Genomic DNA, 12,999 nt, shown 5'->3' with positions numbered 1-12,999 from the left:
ACACAAAATCATATTTACAACAATCTCCCCCTTTGTCGTTGATGACAACACTTGTGCAACCACCAAAACATTAGTATATCTCTATCCCTTTAAAGTCAAAGACAAAGGGCGTCTCCACATCACTATACAAACTCAATCTACAACACTTATCCATCTCTACAAAAATTATCTCCCTATCTACATCAACTCACCCTTAAGGTATGAACAAACTAAAAACCAAAACTGCACTCCAACCATATTATACGTACCCACATATGTGTGTATAGGAACAAAATGTTTTTGTCTTACCAGTAAAAAATAAGTAGCTTGCATAGCTGGGAGCATGATGCCCTTGTGAATTAACTTGAGTTGAGTCTAAGTTGTCTTCCAATCATCTCTGGTAGAGGCCAACAAGTTGCATTGACTTTCTATCAGCAAAAGAAGATCCTCTAGACCTCCTTGCTATTATCTGGAACCTTCATTGCTTAATATAACTTCTAAGAGTCTTTCAGGAGTCTCACCATGTTGATGAGTTGCAAGTCTACAACGTCTCCTAGATGATCAAACTGCTTCTTGATTTTCTTCTTTTGATTAGTCAAAAGATTCAACTGCAAGTACAAGTTTTTAATTTGAATCCTCCCATTTCCATTCACATCATTCTTTAAGTCTATTATTTTGGATAGCTGTACAATCTATGATTCTATAATATCTATCTAAACCTTAATATCCCTAGTAGATATAAGCCACAAGTGACTAAATTGGAATACTGCCACTGCATCATCTACACTTTTCTCAAAATATTTTATTCCTTCTTCCAACCAGATATGTGTTCCTACAGATCTATTTACTAACTCTTCTAATCTCTTTTCTTCCAACTTCTTCATTAAATATTTCAAAAGGTGGCTTCCAATTTGGAAGCATGATCCTTTAGACCTTCAAGTAGTATTTGCAGTTGCTCTGGACTATTTAGTGTCTCATCCAAAGCCACTTCTAGAAGTCTTTCATGAAGAAATTTCACCACATCATCAATGAGCTCTATGCTTTGTATATGCCACTTAATCAACTTCTTGCGAATAGAATGCTGAAGTATATCACCCAAATGAAGCATATGCAAGGGAGACAAGTGGTTAAGTTTAATATGACCTTGATACATTGGTACCTAAAGCACCTCTGTAGCTATAACTAGTTCAAACTGCAACTATAGTTTCAACAGTTTTGATACAAAATATCTGAAAGGTCTAGAAGATTCTCCACCAGGCATTGCATTCTTTTCTTCCTCTGTCTCCTTCTCCTTTACTTGTGCCTTATTCAGATTCTTCTCCTTTTCTAGAATCTTCTCTGCAGACATCTCCACACCCTTGTCTATCTCCATTTGATTGTCAAGACTAGTTTTTAGACATGTATCACCACCTCTCTGATCATTTGTCTTCTTGTTTGAACCATATTCAATATTACCAACATAGAGAGCACCCATTCAAATCTCCACCAGACTAATATCGATATTTGTCTTCTCTACAAGAGAAGAAACAATATTATTTAGTCCTTTTGCAACATTTGCTGCTACCTCTTCTATCTATCTAATTAGTCTCTAATAGTCATCTAGATCCTCACCCATGATGATGTCGACTCTCTCTTTTATTCTGAACCTTTTGTTGAGAGTTTGGATAATATTTTACTTGTCATCTTGAGATAAGGGATTGTATACCATATCTAATACACGTGTCTAGATGTTAGACTCTTTCATTACTACATCCTTTCTTCTTTTGGTCAAGACATCCAACAACTCCACAGGTATTTTATCAGCAAAATCATTAACATTTGTGTTGAAAGTGATTAAGTACCAGATGATGGCCTTCTCTATTGTCACCTTCCTGTCAGAGGGGCATCCTTATACAATCTTATAGTCATCTCCAAAGAATCATGCTGACAGATAACATTAATCAAACTATTGAGATCAAGAGGTTGATAATTAGTATCAACCAGAGGGCTATGTAGCTCTTACAAGGGTTTCAAAGAAACCAATATTCATCGGAGAGGAGACTTATGCAAACCTTATTCTCCTCTGAGCTTGTTTATTGAAAGCCTCAAACACCAAGGACAAGTTAATCTTCTTATAAAAATTCTTCATTCTCTAAGCGTGACTTTTCTCAGACTTCTTCTAGATCATCCTATTTAAGATCTCAAAAATAGTTCCAAACCTTTCTATCTATAGGTCTACTGGAAAATGCAACAATATCTTGATATTCTTCTCAATATACTCTTTAGATATCTTATATATCAACTCTAACAACTAAGTAGGCATTGGCTCTACAACCTCTATGTAACATTGGTCCTTGCTGACTAGAAAAGTGATTTCATTTTTGTACTTCTAGACCAATCCACTAGGGATTCTCTCTCTCTCTCTCTCTCTCTCATCTTTCCCTCAAAATTATTGAATCACATAGAATATTGGGTGTTTTATGCCTCCATGTCCTTATTGAAACTTCGAATAAGTTATTTTATCTGCACTACTATAAGGGTGAACCTGTTCTAGACTTTAGTCCTAACTCCCAAAATCTCATTCATGAATATACATGCTAAATCGATTATTAGTGACCCATACCTGAATGGATAATTGGTGTTCTTCATCCTCTCAAGATTATCCAAGATTTGTTCTTAAAATCTCACAAAGATCCAACTTCTTTCCTTCAACCACCATTTGAAAAGAAGAGTATATTATGGTGGTAGTGGCGGAGCCCTCATGATAGTATATCTTGTATGACAAACCTTTGGTCACATAGCGGACACCCAGATCAATGATGTCCTCAACAATCATTGCCCTCCTATTAGACTTCACACTGCTTAGTTGAGTAATCGTATAATTCTTCACCATTTTCAGGATAGGAAGAGTACTAGAGGTATTGATGTAGGAGCATCCCTGGTTCCTAGCAATCTTGCATCAACCAAAAATATTTCCTTTCTGTTTTGCTTTCTGTTTGTAGTTTCAAGTTTTCTTTCTGTGTGTCCTAGATTTGGCTCACCAGAACCCGTGGAGTTAGATTTTGCTTGAAGACCTGATCATCTTCCGTATTTCCAAACTGTGGAGCATTTGGATCATTTTACGGCAAGTTATCGCTACCATTTTCTGAGACAATTTTTTGTTGCTGGTTGCCTAGACCTATTTGCATTGGTGATCTATTGGATCCCTTCCGTAGCTTCCAAAGCCCTAAGATTTGATTCCGATGTTCCTTGGCATGTGGCCGACCTTTTCCCATGATCTACATTTCATCCTTTGGATTTTCCAGAGGAATTTCTTTGGCGGAGGCTGACCTTGTTGGTTTTGCACGTTAGGTCTTGTTCTTCGGGTTTTGATCCCTTTTTGGGCCGACCGGTTCCCATTGGATCGTATAAATCATTGTAATAGAGTATTAGAATGTAATCAAGAAGTTAGACTAAGCATAGAAGATAGATCTTAAGATTTGAGGTCCCAGTTGTGATCTATTCTATATTTTGAGCATGTTTTAGTAGGCCTGTGAGTCGGTTTCTGTAACCCGGTTGGTTGTAAACAGTTTTCATGATATAATTCAATCTATTCTGCATTGCCTCCATCATGTCCCTATGTTTGCGTTGTGTTTACTCGTGTTGACCGGTCCAAATTGATCTCTTTGAGGTCCCTCCTAGCTGGTGACTGCTTCAACTGGTATCAAAGTGAGCTTTCGTTCTGGAGATTGTGTTGTCCTGAGAATTTTGTTGTAGTGTGGCGAACTGTGGATCCGACCTGCAACTACGGAGGACTGGTGTAAAGATGTCATGAAGAGGAACTAGGAATGGTGGAGTGCGTGGTAATATAGACCCTACTATTATGGAAATGTTGCAAGGGATAGCAGCCTGGTTGGAAACCGTGGAGACAACACAAAGAAGAGGTCGACACATTGAAGATGTAAGTGAAGATCAAGGAGAAGAAGCCCCGACAGAACAAGTAAACCCACCGGCGGTTGATCCAGATGAAGAAAGGTTTTTGAGGGTTTTGATTAGGGTGAATACTAAACCTCATTTTACCTCACTGGAATATGATGGAAAGTTGGATTCAAATGAGTTGATGGATTGGATCTCGGAGACAGACAAATATTTTGATTTTGAAAACACTACAAAAGAAATGAAGGTGAAATATTCTTGTACCCAGTTGAAAGGTCATGCATCTCCTTGGTGGGAACATTTGCAGGTTGATAGACAGAGAAGAGGTAAAGACAAGATCAAGACATGGGATTTGATGATTACTAATTGAAATCAAAATTTATGCCAATTGATTATCAAGTAAATCTGTTCCGGAAGCTACAAAATTTGAGACAAAAGGAATCTAGTGTGAAGGAATACATTGAAGCATTTTACAAGTTGAATATCAGATTCAGACATGTTGATGATGAAGTTGAACAAGTTGCAAGATATTTGAATGGATTGTGGATGTCTATACAAGATGAAATCAGTTTGATCAAATTATAGAGTGTTGAAGAAGCTTACCAATATGCCCTGAAGGCAGATGAGAAGCTAGACAAAAGACATGAGTAGAGGTAGAGAGGTAGAGGTGGAGGGTTTTTCGGAGGAAGATTTCAAGGAGGAAGAGGATATACCAGAGGTAGAGGAACCTGTATAGATCAGGAAAAAGGAAAAAGAAGTGAGAAAAGAAGACAATTCATACCGAAAAAATGATAGAAATTTCTACCAGAGGTGAGAACTAGATGACTACAAGAATGAAACTTTTGGAAGACAAGATAAGAGGGTATTTAGAGGAACTTGCTATAAGTGTGGAGGAGAAGGAAACCATGCTTTCGAGTGTAAGAAGATAGAGAATATCGGAAGAAAAGCAGTGGTGGAAGAAAACCCCATCGGATCAAATAATAAACCGAAAGATGGAGAACTATTGATGATGAGGAGAGCTTTGTGTAATACTGGGAGAGATGAAGAGCCCTTGCAGAGAAAGAATTTATTCAAGACCAGATGTACGGTATCCAGTAAAAGCTATAAAGTTGTTATTGGTAGTGGTAGTTCAGATAATCTTGTTTTAGAAGAGATGGTGAATAATTTGAATTTGGAAAGATTGAAACACCCTAAGCCTTATCAGATAGCATGGATTCAGGATGAAAATAAGTTGTTAGTAAGTGAGAAATATTTGGTGAAATTGAAAATTGGGAATTATCATGATCAAGTCTTGTGTGATATTATGCCTATGGATATTTGTCATCTTTTGTTGGGTAGACCTTGGCAGTTTGATAGACAGGCAATACATGATGGGAGGAAGAATACATACACTATTGTGGCCAATGGGATGAAGCAAACCTTGTTTCCCTTGGAGGAACCTTTGAAGACTTTGTACGAATGCTAGAATCTGTTTGGTGGATGGAAGGAAATTCGTGGACAGATTGAGACATGAGAATGTGTGTTTTGCCTTAGTTCCTAAGATGACTGACAATCCATAGCATGAAGAAGAACAACTGGAAGAGATTAAAGATTTGCTGACAGAATATGGAGACATCATTTTAGATAATGTGCCTGATGGATTGCCACTTGTGGGAAGTATCAGTCATTGCATGGACCTGGTTCCCGGAGCTAGTTTGCCTAACAAAGCTGCACATCAGATGACACTGACAGAGAATGAAGAGATGAATAGACAAGTGTAGGAGTTGTTGAAGAAAGGTTTGATCAGAGAAAGTATGAGCCCTTGTGCAGTACCAACAATATTAGCACCTAAGAAGAATGGAAAGTGGAGAATGTACCAATTTCAGAGTAATAAACAAGATCACAGTGAAATACCGGTTTCCTTTTCCTAGGATGGATGACATAATGGACTATTTGAGTGGAGCCAAATAATTTACAAAGATATACTTGAAGAGTGGACATCATCAGATAATGATCAGCGAAGGAGATGAGTGGAAGACAACATTCAAGACAAATGAAGGACTATATGAATGGTTGGTGATGCCTTTTGGGTTAACTAATGCATTGAGTACTTTTATGAGGTTGATGAATGAGGTATTGAATAAATTCTTGGGTAAGTTTGTTATTGTATATTTGGATGACATTCTGATTTTTAGTAAGACAAAGGAGTTGCATTTGTTGCATTTGAGACAAGTTTTGTAGATTTTGAGAGAAGAAAAGTTATTGATAAATCTTAAGAAGTGTACTTTCATGAAAGATGAATTAGTCTATTTGGGATTTATGATATTTGAGGATGGTTTGAAGATTGACCCTGAGAAAGTAAAAGCAATTATTGAGTGGCCTACAACGGAAAGCATTGGAGAGGTAAGATCATTTCATGGATTGGCTAGTTTCTACCGGAAGTTCATCAGAAATTTCAGTTCAGTTTGTAACCCTATGACTGAGACCGTGAGGGGAGATCAGAAGGAATTAAAGTGGATCACCAGAGAAAACAAAAGTTTTGAACTATTGAAACAGAAAGTGACTGAGCAACCTGTGTTGGCTTTACTAGATTTCAATAAAGTATTTCAAGTGGATTGTGATGCAAGTGGAACAACAATAGGAGCAGTCTTGAGTTAGGAAGGGAGAGCAGTAGCTTATTTCAGTAAGAAATTGAATGATTCCTAGAGGAGATATTCAGTGTATGATCAAGAATTTTATGCCATAGTTCAAGCCTTGAAGAAGTGGAGACATTACCTATTGCCTAAAGAATTTGTGTTGTATATGGATCATCAAGCTTTGCAGTTTTTGAACAGTCTGAGTAAGTTGAATAAGAGGCAAATGAGATGGGTAGAATTTTTTCAGAGTTACACCTTTGTGTTGAAGCATAGAAGTGGGAAATCTAACAAAGTTGCTGATGCATTGAGTAGGAGAAGGAATTTTCTCACAAAGATGAGAGTGACAGTATTAGGATTTGAGGGATTGAAGACCTTGTATGATGATGACCCAGATTTTGCAGAACCTTGGAGAGCATGTAGAGAACTGGTTACAGTAGATAGAAGCAAGTGGTTGGATTACTTCATTCAAGATGGGATGTTATTTAGAGGAATAAGGTTGTGCATACTTAAGAGTTGTATGAGGGAGAATATGTTAAAGGAGAAACACAATGAAGGATTAGCCGGACATTTTGGTATTGACAAAACAATAGTATTGGTGAGTGAGCATTACTTTTGGCCCTAGATTCATAAGGATGTTAGGAAATATGTGCAAAGTTGTAGGGTTTGTCAAGTTGCAAAGGGTAGTAGTCAGAATGTGGGATTGCATAAACCTTTGACAGTACCAGTAAGGCCTTGGGAGGGTATAAGCATGGATTTCATATTTGGGTTTCCTAAAACACCGAGAGGGAATGATTCTATATTTTTGGTAGTGGATAGATTCTCAAAGATGGATAATTTCATACCTTATAAGAAGACACTAGATGCATTACATGTAGCAGACCTATTTTTCAAGGATATAGTGAGATTGCATGGATTACCTAAGAGCATAGTTTTAGACAGAGACACTAAGTTTGTTGGCTATTTTTGGAGAACACTTTGGAAGAAGATGAAGACAGATTTGAAGTTCAGTTCCACTTTTCATCCATAGACTGATGGACAAACATAAGTAGTTAACCAAAGCTTGGGAAATTTGTTGAGGTGTTTATTTGGAGATAAAACTGGAAGTTGGGATTTGATTCTTGCACAAGCAAAGTTTGCCTACAATAATTTAGTAAACAGGAGTACCGAAAGAACACCTTTTGAGATTGTTATGAGAGTACATCCTAGATGTATATCAAAATTAAGAGATATTACCAATGAAGACCAAAGATGTTTGGAAGTAGAAGAATTGGCAGATCACATGAAGTACTTACATATTCAAGTTAAGCAACATCTGGAGGACATGAAAAACAAGTATAAGGAGACAACATATGAGAAGAGGAGACATAAGGAATTTGAAGTTGGTGATGAAGTGATGGTGTATCTGAGAAAAGAAAGATTCCCGATTGGAACTTATAACAAATTGAAGATGAGAAAGTTTGGACCTTGCAGGATTTTGATAAAGTTCAGTTCTGGGAATGCATATGAAGTGGAGTTACCGAATAGTCTGAGTATTTCACCTGTGTTTAATATTGCAAATCTTCATCAGTATCATGAGTTAGAATTCAGTGAGAACAATATTGCAGACTTGGAGAAATAGTTGCCCCAGAAGGAACCAAATCAGATTGAATACATTTTGGACGGTAGGATTGGGCGTAGTACCTGAAGCAGTCAATATAAGGAGTATCTTGTGAAGTGAAAGGACAGATCAGTTGAAGATTCATCTTGGATTTCTTAGGAAGAGGTAGACCACCTCGGTTTTCCTCTGACCCCAGCAAAGTGAGAGACTCACTTTTTTTCAACAACCCCGGATGTCTGATGCAGGAGCATCCCCGATTCATAGCAATCTTGCATCAACCAAAAATATTTCCTTTTTGTTTTGCTTTCTGTTTGCAGTTTCAGTATTTCTTTATGTGTGTCTCGGATTTAGCTCACCAAAACCTATGGAGTTGGATTTTGGTTGAAGACTTGATCATCTTCCTTATTTCCAAACTGTGTAGCATTTGAATCATTTTCTGGCAAGTTATCGCTATTGGTTTCTAAGACAATTTTCTATTATCGGTTGCCTGGACCTATTTGCATTGATGATCTACCAGATCCCTTCCATAGCTTGCAGAGCCTTGAGCATTGATTCCGATGTTCCTTGGCATGTGGCTGACCTTTTACCATGACCTACACTTCATCCTTTTGATTTTCTAGAAGAATTTCTTTAGTAGAGACCAACCTTGTTGGTTTTACACGTTAGGTCTTGTTATTTGGGATTTGATCCCTTTTTGGGTTGAAAGGATCCCCTTGGATCGTATAAATCATTATAATAGTGATGCAGGAGCATCCACGGTTCACAACAATCTTGGATCAACCAAAATTTTTTTCCTTTCTATTTTGTTTGCAGTTTCAGTTTTCTTTCTGTGTGTCTCGGTTTTGGCTCACCGGATCCTGTGGAGTTGGATTCTACTTGAAGACTTGATCATCTTTCTTTCTTTCAAACTGCATCTCATTTGGATCACTTTCTGACAAGATATCTCTACCAGTTTCCATGATAATTTCTTGTTACCGGTTGTTTCTATGTTACCGGTTTCCTGAGACCTATTCTGGTGATCTACCGGACCCCATTCTGAAGCTTGTAGAGCCTTGAGCGTTGACCTCGATGTTTCTTGGTGTGTGGCTGACCTTTTACGTTTCATCCTTTGGATTTTCTGGAGGAATCTCTTGGCAGAGGCCGACCTTTCATTTGGCACGTTAGGTCTTGTTCTTCGGGTTTTGATCCCTTTTGGGCCGACTGAATCCTTTGGATCGATATATATATATATATATATATATATATATATATATATATATATATATATATATATATATATATATATATATATATATATATATATATATATATTTGTAATCATTCTTTAGAATGCAATCAATTAGAATCAATCCGAGTATCAGATAGATAGGCTGTGCCTAGAAGATAGATCTTTTGGTTCAAGGTCCCAGTTGTGACTTATTCTACTAGGCCTGTGCACTGGTATGTTGTAACCTGGAAGTTACCGGTTGGATGTAATCAAATTTCATGCAATAAAACTATATGTTCTGCATTGCCTCCATCATATTTGCCTATTTCCATTGTGTTTACTCTTGTTGACCGATCTAGAATGATCTCCTTGAGGTCCCTCCTCACCGGCGACTTCTTCAAATAGAGCATTAGAATGTAATAAAGAAGTTAGATTGAGCATAGAAGATAGATCTTAAGATTTGAGGTCCCGGTTGTGACCTATTCTATATTTTGAGCATGTTTTAGCAGGTTTGTGAGCCGATTTCTGTAACCTAGTTGTTATCGATTGGTTGTAAATAGTTTTCATGATATAATTCAATCTGTTCTACATTGCCTCCATCATGTCCCCATGTTTTTGTTGTGTTTACTCTTGCTGACCAGTCCGAATTGATCTCTTTGAGGTCCCTCCTAGCCGGTGACTACTTCAAGTGGTATTCTGATGCAGGAGAATCCCCAGTTCATAGCAATCTTGCATCAACCAAAAATATTTCCTTTCTGTTTTTCTTTCTATTTGCAGTTTCAACATTTCTTTCCGTGTCTCGGATTTGGATCACCAGAACTTGTGGAGTTGGATTATGCTTGAAGACCTGATCATCTTCCTTATTTCCAAACCATGGAGCATTTGGATCATTTTCTGACAAATTATCGCTATCGGTTTCTGAGACAATTTTCTGTTACGGGTTGCCTGGACCTATTTGCATTGGTGATCTACCAGATCCCTTTTGTAGCTTATGAAGCCCTAAGCATTGATTCCGATGTTCCTTGGCATGTGGCTGACCTTTTCCCATGATCTACACTTCATCCTTTGGATTTTATGGAGGAATTTCTTTGGCAGAGGCCGACCTTGTTGGTTTTGCATGTTAGGTCTTGTTCTTCGGGTTTTGATCCCTTTTTGGGTCGATCAGATCCCCTTGAATTGTATAAATCATTGTAATAGAGCATTAGAATATAATCAAGAAGTTAGATTGAGCATAGAAGATAGATCTTAAGATTTTAGGTCTCGATTGTGGCGTATTCTGTATTTTGAGCATGTTTTAGCAGGCCTGTGAGCCGGTTTCTGTAACCCGGTTGTTACCGGTTGGTTGTAAACGGTTTTTATGATATAATTCAATCTATTCTGCATTGCCTCCATCATGTCCCTATGTTTATGCTGTGTTTACTCTTGCTGACTGGTTCAGATTGATCTCTTTGAGGTCCCTCCTAGTCGGTGACTGCTTCAGGCACACAATCCTATCAGAACCATAATTGCATCGTTTGTGATTTTATGCAGGTGGTTTAGAAACATAGTATCTCCATGGAACTGACTTAGGATGATTTGAATCCATGCATCCTCATAGCTGAAATAAAGAAACTCCTTCCATATATTTAGTCCCATCTTCGAAATACACTTGTACCTTTGCTTGAAATTCATCAGGTCATCTTCTACCAATTACATCTATAGATCATTGAATTCCACATGACTAACCTCTATTAGGGGTGCATTAATGTAAGCCCTAACATCATCCATGTACACAATATCTAATAGTACCTTCAAAAATACCCCTTCCTTGTATTTCTCTGTCACTACAAATGGGTAGGCTTGAACGAGAGTCATGGATTCAAGGATAGGTCGACAACAATGGGTGTAGCCATTTGAACCAACAAGAAAAACTGATAACACGAGATTGTAGGATACGTTTGGACACATTGTCGCTAGGGTTTGCATAAGAGATCTTCTTTTGCACACTATAGCTCTTGAATTCACAAGATCACATGTGATCAAAATAAATTAAAAAAATAATTTATCCGCTACCTTCAACTACTTAGGGTTTTGCATTGAATTTAGTTGACTATTAGATACCAAAAGGTTTCTACTTTATATTGATAGGGAACACAAATACCTCCGCAAATAACCAAAAAGACTTGAAAGATCCAAAAAGTCCTTCATAATGTCTCCCATGCTGAAAACAATCCAACATGCAAACCATAACGGGGGTCCTAAGATTTTCAATCAAATCTCCCCCTTTGATAGTGCACTTTATCTAGTTTTTGGTGGAAGCATTTTCACCACCAATAGGTACAAAATCATCCTTTGCCTTGCTTTCTATATTCTGATTATATTTATTCACCCATCTTCTGCTTCTTCTCCTTTATATCATATACATCAATCTTTGTTTCTAGAGAAAAGGTCTTCTCATTCTTTCCTCTGCAATACCTGGCAATGCATCCTATAATTTTTTGCAATTGTAACAAATAGGACTTTTTGTGGACCATTTCCATTCTTTCTAACATTAGATCTATGCTCAATAGCCTTATGTCCATATTTGTTGCATGCATAGATAGATCCGCTGAAATATTGAACATTTCTACCATAATTTGTATTCACATATATCCATTCCACATCATTCTACTTCTGCATTCATTTACCTTATGTCCAAACTGTTAGTGTAATCGGATCTTTACTTGATTAATTAAACAACATTTGTTTAATTCTTTAAGTTCCCTATTATTAATTATTATGTGCAAGCCTAGGTTTTCCCTTTTAGGGTTTCTTGACCTATTAGAGGTTAATTTTCTTTTCCTTGTATTATTAATCACATTACACATTTTGTGAATATTGAGCTCTTATCTTTTGAGCATATTTTCTGTGTATTGTTTTTATTATTATTTGCTTCTTTGCTTCTCCGTGTAACAGGTTATTCAACTTGCAGAGATCTTTAGGCTCTTGTGGTGTTGTATTTCTCAACTCTCACATGGTATCAGAGCTTCAGATTTGCAGCTATCTGTTCTTGTTTTGAGAATTTTTGCATTGGAAGTAGATCTGGGGTTTCAAGAAGTTTTTTTTATGCAATTAGGGATAGGCTTTTTTTTTTTTTTTTTTTTTCTGAGCACTTTGAGCCTAAACAAACCTCACCATCGTGCTAAGAAGGCCCAAAAACCCTATAGTCATATAAAACTTGCCTAGTTTTGACTCTAGAGCATATGGGGGTAATTTTTCTTCAATACCAGGCTGTACGACCCTGACACGCAGTATGAGAAAAAAATCAATTTTTTTTTGCCTTTTTACGACATGCAGGCCAATTTTTTGATTTTTTGAAAAAATATAGAAAAAAAATCAAAAATCAAAAGTTCTTGGTAAAAGGAGAAAAAAATAAAGTTTTTGAAAAAAAACAAAATTGCTGAAGTTGGGGTTCAGAGGGTACCCCATACCCCCTGACAGTCTGGCTGTTGGCTGTTAGTCCGGCTAACTGGACATGTCAGTGCGGGTCCCTCCTCATCGCCGGCCTCTGCCCCCCTATTGGCCCCAACCCTCGCCGACCCTGCCCTCCGGCCCCCGCCGCCGGCTCCCGCTCATGCTGGCCCCTACTCCCGCCGTTGATGCCCGCTTCCCTGTCGCCGCCGCCTGCCGCTCTGCTCTTTAGAGCCCTTTTCCCCACCACCAGCCACCTTGGTTCTTCTGCTGCCACC

Source organism: Cryptomeria japonica, chromosome 7 (genome assembly GCF_030272615.1).
Source record: "Cryptomeria japonica chromosome 7, Sugi_1.0, whole genome shotgun sequence".
NCBI classification, from domain to species: domain Eukaryota; kingdom Viridiplantae; phylum Streptophyta; class Pinopsida; order Cupressales; family Cupressaceae; genus Cryptomeria; species Cryptomeria japonica.
Note: the sequence above shows the minus strand (reverse complement) of the source record.